Genomic DNA, 22,343 nt, shown 5'->3' with positions numbered 1-22,343 from the left:
ACAAACTCTTTGTATAGGATACACTCACTTGCATGTCTTTACATGAACGATTTGGATTAAATCATTTGTAATATTTACAAAGTGGGTCGTATTCTAGTGTTACCAGGAATAAGATACCTAATCTTATCCATATACTATAGATTTTTTAGGTTATTATTTGAACTTGATCCACCTATATGTCAACAACAAACCGTTCAAATTACATTAAATAACCTTGGATCTTAGTTTATTATACTTGATTTATACAAGTCTAAATGTCAAAATAAATAACACTTTATTTGTTTGATAGACAATTTTTTTACAAAATACAAACCGCAAATTTAAGGGATAAAATCTAACATATCTAACTAGTTATAGTAAGGTTAGAATACTATTTTGGTCCTACTTTAAAGTTTATTCAATATTTGGCTATGTACTTTTAAATAATATTTAATTTTAATCCCTCAAGAAATCTTACATTGAATTATTCCTTACTGCTCGGTAATTATTATTATTATTTTAAAAATATTATCTATTAACATTTTTATTATAAATTTTGGAAACATATGTGATTCACACTGTATGAATATTATATTATTTAACCAATTTCGAGAGACTAAATTTAAGATTTATTAAAAACATAAAGATTAAAATTGAATTATAGTAAAAGCGGATCTTGAATAGATATTAATATTTTAATATGAAATATTTGGATGAAGAGAGATAACAGGGGGAAGATTGGAAATATTAATTAATTAAGTACAAAAGGGAATGACACATGACCAAAACTAAAAATTATCATACTTTGGAATCAATAATATCATTCACAATTGACCAAATCAAGCATGTTTTCCCCTTCTAATTAATAATTATAATATTCAATCCATCCAATTATCTAATTTAGCAATAATAAGATAACATTTCTAAATATCTGACTTACATTCAAACCAAATATTCAAATCATCACAAATAAGCCATGCTTCTTTGTAAATCCCGAACTATTATTTATTTATTTATCATCATCATCATCATCATCATCATCATCATCATCATCATCATCATCATTATTATTATTATTTTGCAAAGGAGTCCCAAACTTGCAAAGTTCCACCAAACTTCATTTATACCCTTTATCTGTTTAGAAATTGATTTTTCTATGGAAACAATTTCTATATATATATCTTAAGTATATAAAATATTTTGTTAGTTGGGAAAAATCTTTTTTCTATTATTCTTATACTTTAGTTTGGTGACTATGTATAATTTTAGGTTGAGATATAATGTTAGTCCTTATATTTATGTACGGATGTTTCTTTTAGTGCTATTCAATTCTTATATACATTGTATTTTCCCAAAAAAATTTAACTCTTACATATTCAATAAAGGGAATATTATAGATTTAATCACTTTTCAAAATTTATTTTCATAAATGTCCAAATTTTTTAATATTTTTATATATAAGATTTAATGCATTTTTTGGATTAGACTATCACTGGGAGAAAAATGTGGCATTGGGAGAAAATTTTTATATGTACCCTTAATATCGAGGGAGAGAAAATGAATTTATTTGTTGAGATTTTATTTCTTTGGTTAATGGAGAGAAAAAAAATGTATTTAATGAAAATTTATTTTCAATTTACGCTGGTTTGATGTATTAACTTATTGGTTTTTTCGACGACTTCATGATTATTTTAAATATATTTTATAACAAAACATATTGGTTTTCCTGATGGATTCATATGGCTATTTTAAACATACCTTATAACATTTTGTTAGGTATTTGAAATATTCTAACTAATATATGAAATATAGTACTGTTTATAAATTAGAGATTGATTCAATCCTTGACATAAATCACAGTATAAACCAATAAATGAAAATCTTATATTGATTTACTGTTCGACATAAATCACAATATATATCATAAATTTTATTTACATCACATTATATATAATATATATACATATAACTAATCAGAAATCCTAAAAATCAAAATTTGTTGTGAAGATGGGAAAAACGAGAGATAGAGAGAGAGAATGAATGGGAATTTTGAAAAAAATATTGGTTGAAAATAACTCTTGCACGTGAATTAATGAAATTTTGAGTTTTTTTTTTTCTTTTTTTTTAAAAATATATATAATAAAAAAGTAACCGAACCTTTTTTTTTTTTTTGGTGTAATTAAGAAGCCACTTGAAAATTTTTAAAATAATAATAAGCTGGATAAAAATAAAATAGAGGACCTTTATTAAATCGTTGTGTGTTGTTATCCTTTTAATAAATCTAAAAATTATTCACCCAAACAATTTAACTGTTGCAGTACATTTAGTAAATTTAGAAATTAGTCCACACTGTTTGTTTATTCTTAACTTTTTTAAGTAGCTTTTATTAGTCTTCATTTGATATGTTTTAAAAACATATTCACACAAGTTCATCCAAACAAACCCTAAGTTATATCAAGTTTTGTACTTTTAGTTTTTAGGTATTTAAAAAATCAATCGAAGCATGCACTTAATTATATTTAATAAAAATAAATGGATTTAAGGCTTTCTATATATATATATATACTACATCAACAAATAGGTCTAATTATATAATTGTCTAAATTTTCTTTTTTTAAGTGAATCGTCTAATGAACTATTATTTTACAGAAATGTCTCACACAACCTAATTTACCTTTTCAGCCTTTCTTATCATTATGTTTTTTTAATATATAATAATGTTAATAAAAAAAAAGATAATAAAGGAGTTTCCCGTAGTAATGAACATTCCAAAATAGTTTTCTTTTCAAAATCTACACGAATAAGGAAAGTTTCTCTAAAAATCTAAAATCTGTTGTCCTCATAAATGAAAGTAAGAATTGATAAAAATTTTGAATGAAAAAAGAAGAGATAATTGATTTACACAACACTACATATTTGAACTTTCTAGAAATAAACATGAGTATATTTGATAAGTACATGAATAAGATAATTTGTATGATATATTGTCTTATATATCAAACAATATATGCAATCCATTTCTACATGTATATTTTTGATATAATATATTATATATATATATATATATATATATATATATATATATATATATATAATAATATATATATACAAATTTCTTAAATTGAATGAAATATTAATTTGAAATATCTTATATTAAATTAATATCAACTGAAATAATAAATAATGAAGACAAAATCAAAATTTGAAAATGATGTAAATAAAGAAACAATTAAATATTTCAAAAATTTATTGACATGATAATGTAATTAATGATATTTTAAAAAAATAAAATTCTTATATAATTAATATTAAATGATATAATTTTGTATTTTAAAATATAACAAAATTGGAAGATGAGAGATAATCTTAAAAAAAAAATTAAAACATTTGCAAATTATAAGATATATAGCATACCCCAAAATCTTTCTTTTCAAATAGAGTAGGACTATCTAATTATCCATCAACTTGACAATATTTTATGTAGCGATGTAAGGAAAAAACACCTTTTTTTTTAAGTTTCAACAATAAATCAAAATAATCGACAAATTATTGGTAAAAATAATATTTAACTATTTAAAAAACCCAAAATGTTTATATATTAATTTAAGGGAAAAAATCGATTTGAAACTTTAAATTTTACCAATTAAAATCATAAACTTATTGTCATAATGTATCATTTTATTTTCCATTAGATTCTGTCACACATGTGAAAATTTATAATTGTATTAAATCAAATTTCTAAAATTTTGTTTGAATATGTCAATGCATCAATTCTCATATGTGGAGAATTCTTTAAATATCATATATTAACGAACTAGACAAACTGTTATCTTTCTCTTCTTCCACTATCTTTTTTTTTTTTTTTTTTTAATGTTGAGAAAGAATTAGTATTTTCTTTTGTTAATCCAATCAATTGAAAATGATTATGGAGTTATGTGTCGGGAAATGATAGAAGTATCCGATAACATTTAGAGAAAATTATCTTTTGAGTCCTAAATTTTGAAGAATATTTGTGTTTTGGTCCTTAAAATTTTGAAATATATATTTTTAGTTTTTGAGTTTATAGAATAGGTAATTTGTTCCCTAAATTTTTAAAATGTAACCTTTTAATTTTTGAATTTTTAAAAATAGTTTTAAAAGGTCTTTTTTTATTATTATTATTTTAAACTAGGAATATATATATATTTTTAAATATATCTCCTCTCAAAATTCTTTTTTTAAAAAAACTTATTTTTAATTCAAAATATCATACAATCAAATTTAAAACAAAAAACTTCAAACTTTTCTATGGATCAAATGCATCTATTCTAAAAAATTCAAAAACTAAAAAGATATGTTTTGAAAATTCAGTGGCGAAACAAACTAAATAGGACTTATCATATAGAGACTGAAAAAAGTAATTTTTCTCATAAATTATTATTATTATTTTGACATTTCTATAAAAGTGGGACCATCGACATTTTTATTGCCATCCATATTTAAATCTTTGGTGGGACAAATTTGGGCGGCGAGGGGGAAGAATTAGAAAAGCTTAATAAATGAGGGAGGCAACTGTAATATTAAAAGAAAAGGTGGAATTTGGAGTTTGGTTCATTAATGATTTTCATTTAGGACCATCCATTTCAATCCCATTAAAAAAAATAGCATAATGGTACATCTTGAGCATACAAACATGACTTTAATACCAATTTATTAGAAACGACGGAACTTCAAATACCTCCACAATGGTATGATATTGCTCATATAATTGGTTTCACCCTAAAAGATCTCATACTATTGGAGATAGTTACCCACGATCATCCTTTTATTTAATCGATGTAGGACTTTGATCGCAGTCCCACCTAACAGTATTTTAGGGTTCAAGTTTACCTAATCCAATTATTTGTAATAATGCATGTAATTATTAATCTACTTTGCTTACCTTAACCGCTTCCATATATAGCCTATTGATTTTTCTAAATTTGGTATAAGAGCAATGAAGTTACACCTAATCTCATACTCTTTGTTCCTTTATACATGCACAAACAAAAAAAATTAATCATTTTTTTTTAAAAAAGTAAATTACCACATGGCAAGTGGCAATTTTTTTTACTGCATCCAAGTTTTTTCCTTGACATAGAATGTCTTTTAGAAACATTTCGACATCGAATTAGGGATGTTCAAAAAACTCGATGACCTGAAAAACGATTAATCCAACCCAACCCATGCTGTTTGAGTTGGGTTATCAACTCATTGGGATTGAGTTGGGTTCAAATAAAAGAAATTTTTGTGGGTTGGGTTGGTTCATGGGTTCACCTAAAATGACCCAAACCAACCCGAACTTATTATTAACTTTACAATGTATATTTTTTTACTTATGATACAATCATATATACATATATTTATTTAAGTTTTATCCTTTTTTTGAATAATTTATTCTCCAACAACTCCTAAAAACAATTTTTTAGCACTTTGGAAAGAAAATATGCATTATATAAATTGAAATTGAGTTGTTAATCTTAATTCAATATATGAAAATAATTAAATCAAATTTTTACCTATTAACAACTTATTTTTTTTAGAACAAAAATACGATCAACCCGAACAAACCCAACCCAAATGTTTCATGGTTGGGTTCATCTTTTAAGAAGGGTTATTTGGGTTGAAAAAATTAACCACCCGAACAATTGATTGGGTCCAAAAAATCCTTTAATCCAACTCAATTCAACCCACGAACATCCCTACATCGAATCATAGTCCGTAGACATACATAGTGTACTGTGATTGATTGCTTACCCGTTGTCAAAAAAATAAAAATTTTAAAATAAAAAGTTATCAGTCTAGTGCAATTTTCAAGATGGGCAAAGATTTTTCTTAAGAAAACAATTTTAGTAGTTGGTGTGGAAATAATTTTGGAAGAGCATTGTTTGAAAATAAAAATAATAATTATGATAAAAGAAGGATATAAACATACTTATGTTATGTCTATTGGAAAATAGATGTAGTCTGTCATGAAATCACAATTTTAAATCAAACCCAAATATGGTGAATTGTATTCAACACTTATATGATCTTCTATGAAGTATTTGTAGCAGTTTATAAGCCATTAACTCTATATTCCTATGAGTGATGTGAACTTAATTGATTAAAAAGACACAATCCAATGATTTTAAAGATTTTGCCCTATGTCCTAGATTAAAAAAACAGGCTTATTTTTTAGCTCTTTTTTTAGATTACTTTCCTAAAAACCAAGTTTAAATCTAACCTTTCAGTATTAGAGTCAACTTTTCTATACTAATTTAGATGATCAATCTAGATTAAAGATAAATTAATAGAAACAAACCTATGCTATGCTACTACGCATGCTGAGGAAATGAACAAGATTTACTTTATTTACATGATAAACTTTTTCTTTTCTTCTCTAGGGTGTTTACAATATTTGAATCCCAAACAAAAATTTAGCCCATGATGAATGAAAATAAAAGCAACGAAGTAGGTAAAATAGACCCCATAAACTTGTTTATTGAACTAAATAAAACAAAATACCCTTGCTGTAAAATAACTAAAAAGATGAGTGGAAAATAAATAAAGTAGAGATGTCCATGGAGTGGGACGGGGACGGGAAAGGGCTTCCTCATTCTCATCCCAGCTTTGTGAAATTTTTTCCACGGAAAATTTTCCATTTTTTCAAAAAAATTATTTATTTATAACAATTTTTAAGTCTATTCTCAACCAAATAAAATTTTATATATTAAATGAATTATTTCCAACACATTTATTATTAAAAAAATACTATAAATTTTCTAATAAAATATAATTTAATCATATAATTTCTAAAAGTTAAATTAAGTATTACAATAACATAGTCTAGCCATAACGGATCCAAAAATTTTGTTGGTGGACAACTTTATTTAATTTAAGAAAAGTAAATGTAATTAAAAAGGCTTGAACTTAGGTCTAGAAGAGATTAGAAGACAAATTTACTATTAGGTCAACTAATAATTTTAATATTATGCTAGTCTTATATATATATATATATAAAGCATAAAGTTGAGGAGCGGGGAGAGGGGCTCAAGCCCCCACTACAAGAAATGACCTTTTTTTTTTTTTTTTTTTTTTTTTTTTTNATGCTTCATATTGCCGAAAAATGCTAAAACATGCGTCGGAGTTTGGCCAAGAGATGTACTCCCGACGCGCAAACATATACCGTCAAGAGTTTGAAGAAACCCCCGACGCCTGTTACACGGTGTCAGGAGTTTGGTACTCCCAATGGATATATAGACGTCGTCGGGAGTTTAATTTTAGATTTTGAAATTTGAACTTGAACTCTCCACGACTGACCAACCATCGGGAGATATACAAACTCCCGAATGTTGGGTGGTAGTCATTTATTTTTAATTTGACCTAAATATCCTATATAACATTATTAAGCAATTCAATAATATTCATATAAGAAATTAAAAAAAAAAAACAAAGTTCATAGTATTCTTTATTAAAATAGAAAAAAGTTGGCAAAATACATAGAAGAAACAAACAAACAAAAGAAATGTCTTCACAAATACATAAAAGAAAGAACATGAAAACAACGTCTCTAATACAACATCTCCAATACATGATCTCAAATAGAGCATCTCCAACAATATTTACAACCTTATCTCCAAACAACATCCTACAAGAAAACAGAAACCATAAGGTGAATCCTACAAATCCTACAAAACAAATAAAATACTACAATACTACAAAACAAAGAAATGAGTCACAATCTTATAAAACAAAAAAAAATCAACACATTTCCAACACTACATGTTCTTAACCCGAAACCTCCACAAACACACAAAGACCACAAGCTAAACTCCTAAAGAATAACTTATCTTAACTCATCCCAAACAACATTCAAAATTCATGAAGTTTCACACAACCCATCCTAAACTCATCCCATATAACATTCAAAATTCATGAACATCCACAAACACACGAAAAACTCCAAGTTGAACTCCAAAATAAGTATAACCAATCTCAACTGACCCCCCACAACATTCAAATTTCATAAACATCTGCAAACACACAAAAAGCTCCAAGTTGAACTCTAAAATAAGTATAAGTAATCTCAACCCATCCCACACATCCCACACAACATTTCATAAACATCTCAAACACACAAAAACCTCCAACTTGAACTGTAAAACAAGTATAACCAATCATAACACAGCCTCCACAACATTCAAATTTCATAAATATCCACAAACACAATAACGACAAAAAACACATCAAAATCTAGTTGTTTGGCTACCATAACTACAAGATAACCAACAATTTATTACCATAAAGCTACTAGTAGACTTACCAACAATTGACTCTTAGCCAATTCTATAAATTCGTTTGGAACATCAGCAAAAGTACGACATCATATTGGAAATGCAGATCTGACAGTTACACCAATCGCATTACTAGAACGTACCGAATGTTGATAACTCGACTTTTTCTCCCTCTCATTGATCACAATTGGAATTCTCCCATGTTTTTGGATGTATTTTTCCAACTCGATTTTCAGTGAATGCTCACGTTTCCTCCAAGTGGATGGAGAGCTACTATCTGAGGAATAAAAAATTTAAAACAGTTTAGGATGTATTTCAATCAACAGAAGATGTGTATGAATACTAATCTGAAGTGTCACCCACAGAAGATCCCGTCTTGCCTAGATATATGTAACACCCCGCATATTTTTATATAATAATGTAATTTCAATAACGTTATTATTTGAAAATTCAATAATTGTTTAGTCGGAGGGCTTTTTTGGAATTTTGGATCTCAAATATAAATGTGGGAATTTAAGTTTTGGTAGAAAATTATTCAATTTTGAATTTCAATGTGAAAGTTATGGCAAGAATTAATTTCCTTTCGAAACAGAAAGAAATTAATTATAAATATACATTCCTTTTTAGTTATTATATTTATTATTATTAAAAACCCACAAAGCCTTCTCCTTCTTCTTCCTCGCACGGCAACCCCCCCCCCCCCCCCCCCCCCGATTTTCCTTTTTCTTTCTTCCCACGAACGCCGCATCTCTCCCCCCCCCCCTCCCACTAACTCATCAGACCGCCGTCGTGCCTCCTTCGTTGCTCAAATCCAAAGTCGTCGCTGCTCGCCCAGCCGATTTTCTCCTCCATTCATGGCCGCGTCGCCCAACTGAGGGCGTCGTTTTCGTTCGTCTGCCGCCCCTCTACCGGAAAACCCATGATTTTCAAGCCCTCAGCCTAGCTCGCCGTTCCCTTGTGCCTCGCCGGCCCAGACCCGATCAGTTGCTGCCTCTTCATGCTTTGCCAGAACCCAGATCTGTCGTCGGCCGTTTCCCTTGTTGCCGTTGGATCTGTTCTAGGTAAGGTTGAGGTAGTTCGGTTCGATCTCTTAGCCATTAACATTGGGTTTCGTCATTTTGATTCACAGTTGTTGGGTTTTATTGAAGGTGAGTTTTTAAGCAAAGCTTGGACTTAGAGGGAGTGTCATTCAAGGGAAGGTGGAAGTGATCTCAATCCTTTGGGTAAGTTTTTGATATTTTGGACTGGGTTCCGAAGTTTCGCTGTTATGGTTGAACTGAAATTATTTGAGTTGTTTTCAGAATTGAGACCGCTATTTCGGGTTGCCGCCATAGTTTGGCCGTCTTTTGTTATCCGTAGAGTTCGTTTGAGGTAAGTAATCTTACCACTTGAACTGCCCACGGGCCAGGCTTTAGTTGTATGCTAGCATGAATGAGTGTAATGTTATGGTAAATGTTAGCATGTTGATTGATAGTACGACCTGAATCAAAGTATGTTCTGGCACGAGTTCTAATTTGTTTAAATATACACCTAGGCACTTGATTATTAGTATGAGGTGGTATGTGTTTCCATATGTTGGTATCTGATCTACTGATGTTGAGGCATACTTGTATTGATGTGAATCTATGATATTAAGGTATACATGAATGTTGTTAGAATATGTTGTTTGAGGATTATGTGTATGTGGTAGAGCCATGGTACGAGGATTACATGTATGTCATAGATTCGTACGGTTGTTGATTTTTGAATGTTGAGACTGTGTGAATGTCCTCACTGATTAGTTAGATGCTCACTAGTTTTGTGTTTTCTTTGGGATTCACCAGTTTTGTGTTTCCTTCGGGATTCACTAGTTTTGTGTTTCCTTCGGGATTCACTAGTTTTGTGTTTCCTTCGGGATTCACTAGTTTTGTGTTTCCTTCGGGATTCACCAGTTTGTGTCTCTTTCAAGATTCACCAGTTTGTGTTTCCTATGGGATTCACCAGAGGTAGTGGGCATACTTAACTACAGTAGAATAGGACTCAGTCTCTTGTCTATTTCATGTGTTTATGTGCCATAGGTGGGTATCTAGAGGACATAGATGCCTAGCCTGACCCCAGTGGTGGGGTACTTACTGAGTATTTCATGCTCACTCTTTTTTATGTCGATGTTTTAGGTAAGGGTAGAGATGCACCGACGATGGCGCAGCAGAATTTGTGATCGTGCCACTGAGACTAGTTTTTTTACGCTTCCACATCATGAAATTTAGAGTCCTTATTTTTCCCTTAATTTTTAGTTTTACTGTTTGAAACTTATCATGAAGGATTTTTTTTATATACTTTTAATAGTCTTTACGAATTATTGGTACCCTATTATTGTTTTAACAATTGCATTTAATAAATGGCTTTTGAACTTCTCTTGTCTATTTAGCATTTATTTCAACATAATTGAGTGTCGTTTCAAATCCTATGCATGCATTTATTTTAGTAACGGCCTAACCTAAGTCCTAAGGGGTCAGGTCGTTACAATTGGTATCAGAGCGGAACCTTTCCCAGTAAGATGTAGTCTGAGGACGAACCAAGCGAAAGCTGGTGGGCATGTAACGACCCGAGTTCAGGAGGGGTACATGAATGAACCGATATCACATCCGAATGAGAGGGATCCTGAGGACATAAAAGTATGGTTAATAAAGGCTTAAAAGAATTAAAAGTTACTACCCATACCAACAAGGTGCACCTTCCTTTTCGGTGGCTCAATCATAAAAACTTCAAAGTTAAGCGTACTTAGCTTAGAGCAATCCTATGTTGGGTGACCTCCTGGAAATTTTTCTAAGGACAAAGCATCCTGAAAAGACCCATCATCAGCACTTGAGACGCTTTTAACTTCAGCGAATTAACATCAAGTGTTGCTTAGAATTGATCTAGAAAGTTATATCAAAAGATTTATCTTAGAACTTAGAAAATTATAAAGTTTGAAACGTACTTGCGATAATATGTTATTTCTTTACAATTGTTGAGAATGTACCAATGTGCGATACGCTTTTTCTTCGTCGATAGTGTCCATAAAGTTGACACTCCTAATGGTCATACCCTTTGCCTAAATAATTCAACTTCACCAAATATCTCATGATCGAGAATGTTATCATCATTTCGTTCATCTCTACTAAATCTCGTTTCAATCCCACTTAGATATTGCGAACAAAAATTTCATGATTCATTCATTACATATGCTTCCACTATAGGATCCCTTAGGACGTTCTTTGTTCCATACAAATTGTTTTAATGTTCGTAAACTTCTTTCAATAGGATACATCCAACTGTAACTAACCAGACCTACCACTTTGGTTTCATATGGTAGATGATTAGAAAAATATACTATTATATCAAAGGTCGGCGAGAATATTTTTTCCAACTTACAAAGTATGACTATGATGTCTACTTGTAGTCGGTTCAAATCACTTACACGTATTGTTTTTTAACATAAGTCACGAAAGAATGCACACAATTCAACAATAGCAAAGGACACGTTCTTCGATAGGTATGCTTGAATACCAATAGGAAGTAGTCTATGAAGCAACACATGGCAATCGTGTGTTTTCAGCCCGATATTTTTCCATCTCTGTCCTTCACACATCGTGATATACTAAACAAGAATCCATCAGAAAATTTCATTGATTTCAAATACTTACAAAATAAAATCCATTCACTATTAATTAATGTGTACGTTGCATGTGGTTTTACAAATTTGTTATCGACCTGTAAGTCCTTTCTTATCTTCAAATCTTGTAGGTCTAACTGAGCCTTTGTTGTATCTTTTGTTTTTCCTTCAATATTTAACAATGGTTTGGACCAATATGTTTTTTTCAATATGCATTACATCCAATTTATGTTATAGCAATAGTTTGGACCAATATGAACGTTGGAAAAAAATACTTTTCTTAGTCTAGTTTAGAATTCTTTTTCTTTTTTTATCTTGTTTCGATGGATTTTGCTAAGCATAGGAAAGTTCAACATATTTACTCGTTGTAAGATCTCTTCTCCATTCATTATGACTGGAGAAGGTCTACATTCAATTTTTTCATCGTGTTGCCTACTTTGGCGCCGACTATGATTCTCTGGAAGATAACTTCGATGTCCCATAAATGATATTTTTCCTCTTATCTCGAAGGACGAATTATTTTCTTTGCATATGGGACATGCTTGATAACCTTTTATACTCCACCCAGATAAGTCACCATACGTAAGGAAGTCATTAATAGTCCACAATAAGGTCGCATATAGTTGAAAAAACTCACTGGTAACAGAATCCTAAGTTCACACACCAATAGTCCATAATTCTTTCAAATCTTCAATCAACGGTTGCAGGTAAACATCAATTTCCTTTTTAGGAGATTTTAGATCAGATATGAGCAAAGACATGAAGAAGTTTGTTTCCTTCATGCATTTCCAAGGGGAAAATTGTGAGAGATTATCACCAAAGGCCACATACTATATGAAGTATTCATATTTCCAAACGGATTGAGCCCATCTGAAGCTAATCCCAAACAAATAATTCGAGGATCTAAAGCGAAATGAGGAATTTCATAATTAAAATGTTTCCACCCCTCTGCATCAGCTGGATTTCGCAATACATCCTCTGTTTCAACTTGCTTATCTTTATGCCATCTCATGTCGAAAGCGCCTTCTTGATGCAAACAATCGCCTTAATCTCGGTATCAATGAAAAATGATGCAATACCTTATGTGGTATTTTTTTACTTTTGTCATCATTAACTTTGTACCGAGACTCACCACACATAAGGCATTGCTGCAAATCTGCAAATTCTTTTTGGTACAATACACAATCATATTTGCATGCATGATAGACTCATAACCTAGGCCTAAGTCGCACAATTTTTGCTTAGCTTCATAAAAGGAAGTAGGTATAGCAGTGCCGACTCAAAACACCACTTTTAACAATTCTAGTAACACATCAAACGATTTGTTACTCCAACCATTAAGAACTTTGATATGTATCAACTTCACTAAAAAGTTCAAGGACGAAAATTGCAAACAACCAGGGTATAGCTCATTACGTGCTTTAGTCATTAAATCCTCGAATAAGTTCGTGGTATCTCTTTCTTGACCATTATAGGGCATTTCATTCTCAATCTTTTCTTCATTTGCATCTTCGTTTTCAATTGAAACTTGTCGATCGTTTATAAGGTTCAACATCTCATTTTCTTCAACAACATTACCCTCTATACTATTTACTTCAACATTATGTATTGGATGAGTTATAACTTTCAAAACCTCTAGATAAGTTAATTGGTTCTCCATGATATATCCATTCACAATATGAGGGAGATATTCCATATGTTAATAGATGTTGCTCCACAACATTTAATTTTTCTTATATTGAATTCATATAATTCTTGCATGGACATCTTATTCGTCCGGAATCATTAACATGAAACTTCACCACATCTAAAAACTGAGATACTCCTCTGAACTCCATTGATAATTTATTCATAAGTTTGATCCATTTTTTATTCATCCTTAAAAATAAACCTTTTCTGACCAACTTGTAATCCAAAATAATCTGTATTATTTAGATAATGAACAATACAAAGATTAAATTGTGCTAGGGTTAATAGATGATGGTTCATGAATAAAGAGAATAAGGAATAAAATCTCATCACATCATCTTTCCATTGAAGGTAAAATATAGCCAAGCCTTACTTTTTTTGAACAAACTTATGTTCTATAAAATAAATAATAAATAAATAAAAAGTTACACATATATTGAGTAGTCTTATCCCATATATCTTGTTTTTAAGAAATTAAATGTCTTATCTTAAATTTTTCCTCATCAATCTTAACTTTGATCTTTCAAGATGAGCTCTAGCCCTTCTAGTTTTAACAAACATATTTTATGTTTTCTTTGACTGTTTAAGTTGTAAGCAATGTTTTAAATTGTACTGTATAAAATTATATACAGGTAATATATAGGCGCAAATTTGTGAAAATTTTTACTAAGAAGGAAAAATATATCATTGATCATAGGGAAAAAGAGAAAAAAAATTAGATAAATCAATCAAAATAAACTATTTGCTTGACCCTTTTTTACAATCAAAATAGGATATATAATTAATTTAGTAATTTGTTTATTATAATTTGTTCATTTTTAACACATTAAGAAACTTAATTAATGAATGATTTTAAGAAGACTCTTCAAAATCTAGAACATAAATAAAGGGAAAAAAAAGCTATAACACACAATGTAAACCCCGAATCTTATTTTTCCTACTTTATTATGATAATTAGTGTGTTAATAAGTTTAAGTATAAGTTGATATAATGTTGTAAGGAAAGGCATGGGGATGATAAAGAAGAAAAAAAGATCTAAGTATGATGATTGAAGACTCTCGGGTAGCAAGGTAACAAAGACACTTAGGAAGTAAAATATGACTAACTGTGAAAGTCAAAATGGCCATGCAATGAAACCATGCGTTTAAGGATGTGGCCTAGAGTGTGGAAACCATGTTCATGAAGGCTAGTTAGGCGCATAGGAGGCATTAGCCATAAGGCTAAGTGTGACCGAGAGTGAAGCCATGCGTTGAAGCAAGGGCAATGCGCCAACTAAAGGCCTTGTGAGGTTAGAATGGCAAGGAATGTATGCTGCATGGCAGGGACGTCTAAGCGTCGTGCGTTGGCTAAGTAAGGCAGTATGCATTGACTTGTCAAGTTGCATGGGAAGGCAAGACCATGTAATGGTGATAGGTCGGTGATGGCGCAAAGAACACAAAGGGATGCGCTGAATAGTAGGTAATGCAGGCAACACAAGGAGCTCTTGGACACAAGGCTGAGGCTATGCGATGTTAAGCAAAGGCTACGGGCAAGGAAGGTCAAGCGTTGGCACTAGGCCAAATGATGGGCGCATGATGCGTTAAGGCTATGCGTTGGTCAAAGGATATGTGCTGGAAGTGTCACACGATGGTAAATGTTTGAGGAAAAGGCCTTGTGTTAAGGATTAGGGAGAGAGTTCTCAGCTTAAGCAACGTATTAGTGGCTAGATGTCACGATCAGGGGTGCTAATTTCACTTAGTGGATGAGTTGGCAACATAAGAGGCATGTAGTGTTTAGTATAAAAAGGGGAAGCTTCAGTTGAGGAGCTCGGTTTGAGCTATTTACTTGTGCTATTGAGGTGATTTCAGAGCCATTCGTTTGAGTGTTGAGTGTGGATGAAGCATAAGGACTGTCGGAAGAAATCTCCTACGGATTCAATGGTAAAGTTTGAAAGTTTCTAGCAAAACCAAGAAGAATTCAGAGCTCAAATTTTAAGGTAAGAAAGTTAAGATGTTTAAGTTTGTAGAAGGAAATTTTCCGAGAAAATATCTGGAAATTAAATTATTTAGGCTAAAAAATGAATCTGGAAATTTGGTTCAATAACTAGGCAATTGCATCTGTTGAGCAAGTGAGCAACTTCACTCAGGCAAGCTATAGACGCGCATAAAGGGCCAAGTTGGACGCAAGGGGCGCGTCAGGCTGCGGACAAGAGTGTGCTAGTGTGCGTTAGGCTGTGCGGTGCATAATGAAACCATGAGCGCAAGGGGGGCATGTGTAGGCGTTTGACCATGTGGTAGGACGAGCAAGGTTGGGCGAATAGGCACGCGAGGCGTTAGGCACAAGGTTGCATTGTTGGGTTGTTGGCATGCGATTGGATGGGCGCATGAGACATGCGATGGGTTCTTATGTGGTCTTTGAGCCACATGACCTAGAAATCTAACTCAAGGAAATTCTAAGTGTTGAATGCATAAAAGGTATGCATTAAACTTGGAAGGGATGCTTTAAATTAAATGTTAAACTTATTTAGATGAATTAGTCTCACATAAAGATTAAAGGCAATGGTTTAACATGGATATCATTTTCATAGGGTTAACGTCAATTGAAATGGATTAACAACCCTAAGAGAAACGCCCAAGACTGTGAGTGACAAAACCAATGTTTTTTTTTTTTAATATTTTAGTAACATATGCTTTACTTAATGTTTAGACTCATGCCTACTTATGCTTTAAGAATGTTTAAATGATTTCCAAGCATAGTTTTCATGAAGTCTATTAACACATGCTAGTTAAAGAAGTTTATGAAAGCATGGCTTAAGTATTTCTACACTTACTTTTCAAGAAGCATGCATTGGAAGTTTTATGCTTAGTAGTAATGATGTTTAAGCATATGATTTATGTTTGCTTATGTACCAAAGCATGTTTTAACTCAAGGTATGAGTTCTGTGGTGATTACTAAAACCCAATACTGAAGGACAATGAGACGGTATCTAGACATTAGTACCTAAGGTGTGGCAATACTTAGTTATTACCATGTGCACATAGGTAGAATTGACGTTGGTTGTGTTGAGAATACTCCATGCCAACTAAGGTTTGTTGTTGAAGGATTGAGCAAAAGGGTTCTCTCTCAACTAAAGATTATGTTAAGCTATGTCTTGAAAAGTTTTAAACATGAGTTTGCTTAGCAAGTTCGATTTAGAGAATGTTGTTTATGATTTATTCGTCACTCACTGGGTTAGTAGCTCACTCGTTTTAAATGTTTTCTTCCTCAAGTAGTGAGACTCCAATTTTTAAGTTTGAGGTGTCCACTTGTTTATGTTTGTATATAAGTGATTTTCATGTTAGGGATAATGGCTAGCTGTTGGGACCCACTGAACTCAGTATCTGTCAATGATGTAAATATTGTTTTATGCTTAATCCCCGGTTGGGTTATCTAAGATTAAGTTTCTTAAACTATTGTGTATATTCCAGTAATTACTGGATAGGTTAAGGATGATGGTTTGATAGTAAGTGCCATAAAAGGGTCAGTAATGCTGTCGTCACGTTCTTTTTTAGATTAAAAGGGTAATTTGGGAGGGGTGTGACACACAACCTATTTAGGAACTATTTCAATACTCTTAAAAATTTAGAAGAAAATTTTAAGCATGAAATAAAATAACATTATAATTAGTCCAATCTAAAACAATAAACTCCAAATTACACAAAAAAATATTGTCTAAAAATATTACACAAAACTAGGTAGATCCAAAACAATAATAATAATAAAAAAAAAAAACAATACTCTAGATTTACAAATCTGTTCATCCATACATTTGAAAAAAAAACACTAGATCTATGGATATTAGCCACAATATTATATATTAAAAAAAAAAAGTAGGAAGACATTACCTACAGGCGTGGATGAACGCGCGGACGATGATCGGACGACAAGGGAACAAACGATGCAGAACCGATGATCGGACGGAAGTCTGCTCTGATGAATGGCTGGACGAAGACGAACGACTAGGGTTAGAAGCAAGAAAGGAAGAAGATGAAATCTGCAAATTTGGGGATTTAGAAAGGAAGAAGATGAACGACTGGATTTAAATGGGAACTCCTAACGGGCTATTATAGCCCATCGGGAATTGTGTAATAACTCCCAATGAATTAAATAATTCGTTGAGATTTTGGACTGTCTAGATTGCCCTCTGTCCCTAATGTTCGACGGGTATGGTGAGGTGTCAGGAGTTTTTTCGAATTCCTGATGAGCCATATACCACGTCGAGAGTTATTCAGCACTCCCGACGGCGAGAGTCCCTTTTTCTTGTAGTGGCCCTTCGATCCATACCAAATTCGCCTCTGAGTCTAGCATTTCATTTGAATACTAAAACATTCATGGTCTCTAAGTAAGAAAGTGTTAAATGTTAAAACATCTCATAAATGTATTAGAGTATGAAAAAGTTGAGATGAAAAATTAGAAAATGACTAGCTTTTTATGCCATGATTTTTATAAAATGCTATATATATATATATATATAAACAATATATAGATATATATAGGCACACATATTATAAATATATAAAAAAAACAAAACATACATTCTGGTTCCGTCCCCATCTAGGCAACGGGAAGAAAATTCTTTTGAAGATTCCCTGCTCCATAAAAAAAAAAATACATTCTCCCCTATCTAATTGAGGATTTTCTGCCTTATCCAGGACGGATCCCAACCCTATAGGTAAATAGACATCTCTAAAAGAAAGCTTTAAGAAAATATTAACAAAACTAAAACTTGAATGTTAAAAGAAGGAATTAACATAATTGAAAGTATCAAAAGAAATTATAGAAATATAAAGGAGAAAAACAGTGTTGAACGAAAATAACAAGAATAAGATGACCAAAACGATAGAGAAATTCTATTACACTCTTCCTCAATCTAACCCAATTCAACTTTGTCAATGAGATCAGTGGGTGATAACAACTCTAATATTTTCTAGTTTGAGGTTGATTTTAGGAGGATTAGAAGTGATTAAAAAAGAATCTTAACTGTATTTTGTGATTGGTAAAACAAATTTTGAGTATTTCACCTAGTTTTTAAATCAATTCACCAACCAACTTTTAGATTTTCGTAAAATCAAATTTAAACCTTTTAATCAACTTTTAGTTTTTAATTTTATCCTTAATTTTTAAAATTTATATTTTATATCTAATATTTTTTCTCACGTAACCATCAATTTTTATAGAATACAACCAATATATTTAAGGCTCCATTTGGGATTGCATTTGTTTGGTAAATCAAATTATTAAAAATCTAAGAGAATCACTTTTTAAATTATAACTAACAGTAAAGTTGATAATAGCAACTTTTAGATTCAGCTTTTCTGAAAATATGCTAATTTCTTAATCATATAAATAAATATATTATAATAATATTCTTTCATATTAACATATTTTTTACCTATATATTTTCAAATTTTAATTGATTCATTTTTTATAACAATTATTTTTCTTAAACTTTTATCAAATAATTTAGAAACAAATTCAAATCATATAAAACTTTTAAAAATATATATTATAATGAATTATAAATTAATTATTAATGTGAAAATAATTAAAATAATAAATCTATTTTGGTTCATATAATTAAATTACCTATTTAGTATTAATTTATCTAACACTGTAATTAGTTTTTCTAATTTAAAAATAAAATTTACCAAACATTATTTTACTTCCTTCCACCGATGATTTTTCAAAAAGTAAAGTTGTTAGTCATTATTTTAAAACCTATAACAATCCCAAGCAAAGCCTAAATTATACCATATTAATTTTTCTAAAAAGAAAATTAAAGTTTTTTCATTAACAATTAACAATTAATATTAGAGAAAGCATACTCTTTTAAATTATTATTTAAATATTTTAAATTATTAAAAAAGTTACAAAGGTTTGATGTTATAAATGATTAAGAAAAAATTTAAGGTTTATTGAGATGTTATAAATTATTTAAAAAAATTTAATCTTAAGAGTAGGTTTATTTAATTATTAATCTAAAACACAATAATATATAATTTATATACCAAACACTATAAACAATATAGAATTTATATACCAAACATGGTAAACAATTTATATTTGATTTTTTCTGAAAGCAGAGTTCTATGAAAATATCGAGCTAAAAACCGAAATCTTGAGCTAGAAATAGTTGCGAGCAAAGTAATCCAAAAAAATCGGACCGAACAGTCGAACCGACCGAGCCATAGGTAGGCAGGCTGTATATTATCAAATTCGTTCAATCTAAATTTTTTCTCTTCTTTTTCTCTTTTTCATTACACTATTTCTCTTCCTCTCCATTTTTACTTAATATTTTCTTCTCAAATCTCCATTGTTTTGTTTTTTTTCCTTCTTTCTCTCTATTTTTTTTTTCTTTGTAACTTTATCAATTTCTCTCTATCTTCATTGATCTTTATTTTCTTCTCTTCTCTTTTCTTCACTTTTTTTTTCTTATTTTGTCAGAAATATGGAACCGACAAACCGTTGGAATCGACCAATAAGAATGGATCGAATCGTCGGTAATCGGCGACCATTTTTTCACAAAACCAATTCCGCTCGACCGATAATCACCCCTAGGACGTGGACTTTTCTCCAAGGTATCGAGTTCCTTCAAGATCCAATGGACCAACAAATCGTAGTCAAATAAGGCTGAAATGGACACAAAAATCTTTCCGAAAATGGCCAAATCCATGAATCACACACTACCTGGATTTTCTGCACGGCTAGACATGAATAGGATAAAATTGCATTTCAATTGCAACTTTGCTATTTTTGTTCTATATAAAACCATAAAATGCAAGGATAAACACTTAAAAAAGACATTTTAATATACTCAATCAATTGCTTAAAAAACTTAAGCTAGTGAGTAAAGATAAATTTAATTATATATATCTAACGCTCAAACCATGTTTTACTTATCTTTACCTAAATTTTGCTAATGATGTATGTGAAAATAAGTGCTATGTTAGGGCCTTTTAAAAAATATTGGTAAAAATAGGGAAATATAGAAACTATTTGCAAAAATAAAGTTAGTTTTTTTATTTGATGCATTTCAGTTTTTAGAAGAGAAACTAACTCAATTATTCAATTTCGGTTTTTTCAAAAGATGAAAATTTTTGAAAGACACGAAACTAACTTAATTATTTAATTTCAATCTTTTCAAAAGATGAAAGTTTTTAGAAGAGGCGAAACTCTGACTCAATTATTTCATTTTAGTATTTTTTTTCATACAATTTTCTTTTTTTTTTAACCAATTAAGAGCTTTTTCCAATATATATTTTTTCATCCTTTATAATTTTTTATTTTATGGTTTTTTCATGTTTGATATATATATATATATTATCTTTTATAAAAATTTTGTTTTACATAATTTTTTTGTTTATCTTTTATACCTTCATTTGAGAGTTTTTTCCCTCTTAATATTGCAAGTTTTCAAACTTATTATTATTAATATATGTAGTTTTCAATTATTATTAAGAAGGTTTTGTAGTAGTAAAATAAGACAAGAGCAACATTCTTCAAAATTAAAATTTTTTATTGATTTTTTATTTTAATTGTTTAGTGAAAGATTCATTTTTTAACAAAATACTTCTAAAATTTAGAATGTATAGTTGTACCCAAATTTAAAATTACACTAGTAAACTTTTATATAATTTTTTCTTATGAATCTACTCATAAAAAATTGTATAAATCTTTCTGGTATAATTTTTAAAATTTGATACAATTATAATTTCCAATTTTTTTTTTATATATTTTGGTTTAAAATTAATCTACTAACCAATTAAAAAAATATAAAAAAATATTTACAAATGTCAAATGTCATCTCTTCAAAGATGGTTAAAACTATAATATTTTTAAAGGAAAATTATTTTAAATGACAAAACTATTAAAAATATTTACAAATAATAGAAAATATCATTGTAATAGACTATTATGATAGAAACAGATAGACTATATATGTATCTATCATGACATAAATAGTAGTCTATCACACACAAAAATGCGCACATGCACGTATGCACATACACGCACATGCGCATGCATTGTTGTATGAACAATATAAAAAAATTACAAAATACAGAACCATTGTTGTATGAATAATATTAAAAAAAAAGAAAAACAAAATACAGAACCTGATATATCGAAAAGAATTTGAGCCCAACGACTTCACGTTACACACACATTTGATGGAGTTAACATGCAATTAGCGGAAGTAATTAGGATCTTAAGCACTCTAATTCCATCAATTTTAGCATAGAAACAAGCATGTTCATAAAAAGAAAAATAGGGTTTTGAGACTACCTTTGTTAAACTCTTCAATTCAGCAACTCTAGTTTGAATTTCCTCTTCAAAAGGTTGTGAATCACCATTTGATCTTTTCTACTATTCTCTAGAACCTTAGATTAGGTGGTGGAACCCAAAATGAAGTTGAATTTAAGGGAATTTTTAGAAGAAAAATTGTTTTTGGTGTTTAAGTTGAAGAACTCTTCTTCATCTAGAATTTTGAAAATCAGCTATGCAACTTTTGTCTTTCTCAATCTAATCTTGAGTCATGCAATCAAATTACATATCAAAATGACACCAAAACACTTTAAACATAGTGGAATTGTGAGTGGAAAGGGTTGGAAAAACCCTCATCTTCTCTTTTTTCAATTTTATTTGAATTTTTCAGTTAAAATTCAAATTGATTTTGAAAATTAAATTTCATAAATACTAATTCAATAATTAGTATTTTAGCTAAATTAATT

The 22,343-nt window shown here is 30.2% G+C and overlaps 1 long non-coding RNA gene across 2 annotated transcripts; it reads left to right on the top strand.

The window, feature by feature from the left end:
* The first annotated feature begins 9,010 nt into the window (after positions 1-9,010).
* On the top strand, positions 9,011-20,858 carry LOC120082757. 2 transcript variants are annotated; one of them, XR_005483269.1, is made up of 3 exons: positions 9,011-9,496; positions 9,575-9,644; positions 20,059-20,858. It is a non-coding gene; the product is annotated as an uncharacterized LOC120082757 (long non-coding RNA). The 2 variants fall into 2 exon arrangements; XR_005483268.1 differs by lacking the exon at positions 20,059-20,858 and adding an exon at positions 10,427-12,051.
* Positions 20,859-22,343: the final 1,485 nt, after the last annotated feature.

Source organism: Benincasa hispida, chromosome 8, assembly GCF_009727055.1.
Source record: "Benincasa hispida cultivar B227 chromosome 8, ASM972705v1, whole genome shotgun sequence".
In the NCBI taxonomy this organism is placed as follows: Eukaryota; Viridiplantae; Streptophyta; class Magnoliopsida; order Cucurbitales; family Cucurbitaceae; genus Benincasa; species Benincasa hispida.
Note: the sequence above shows the minus strand (reverse complement) of the source record. Positions and strands in the feature narration are given on the sequence as shown.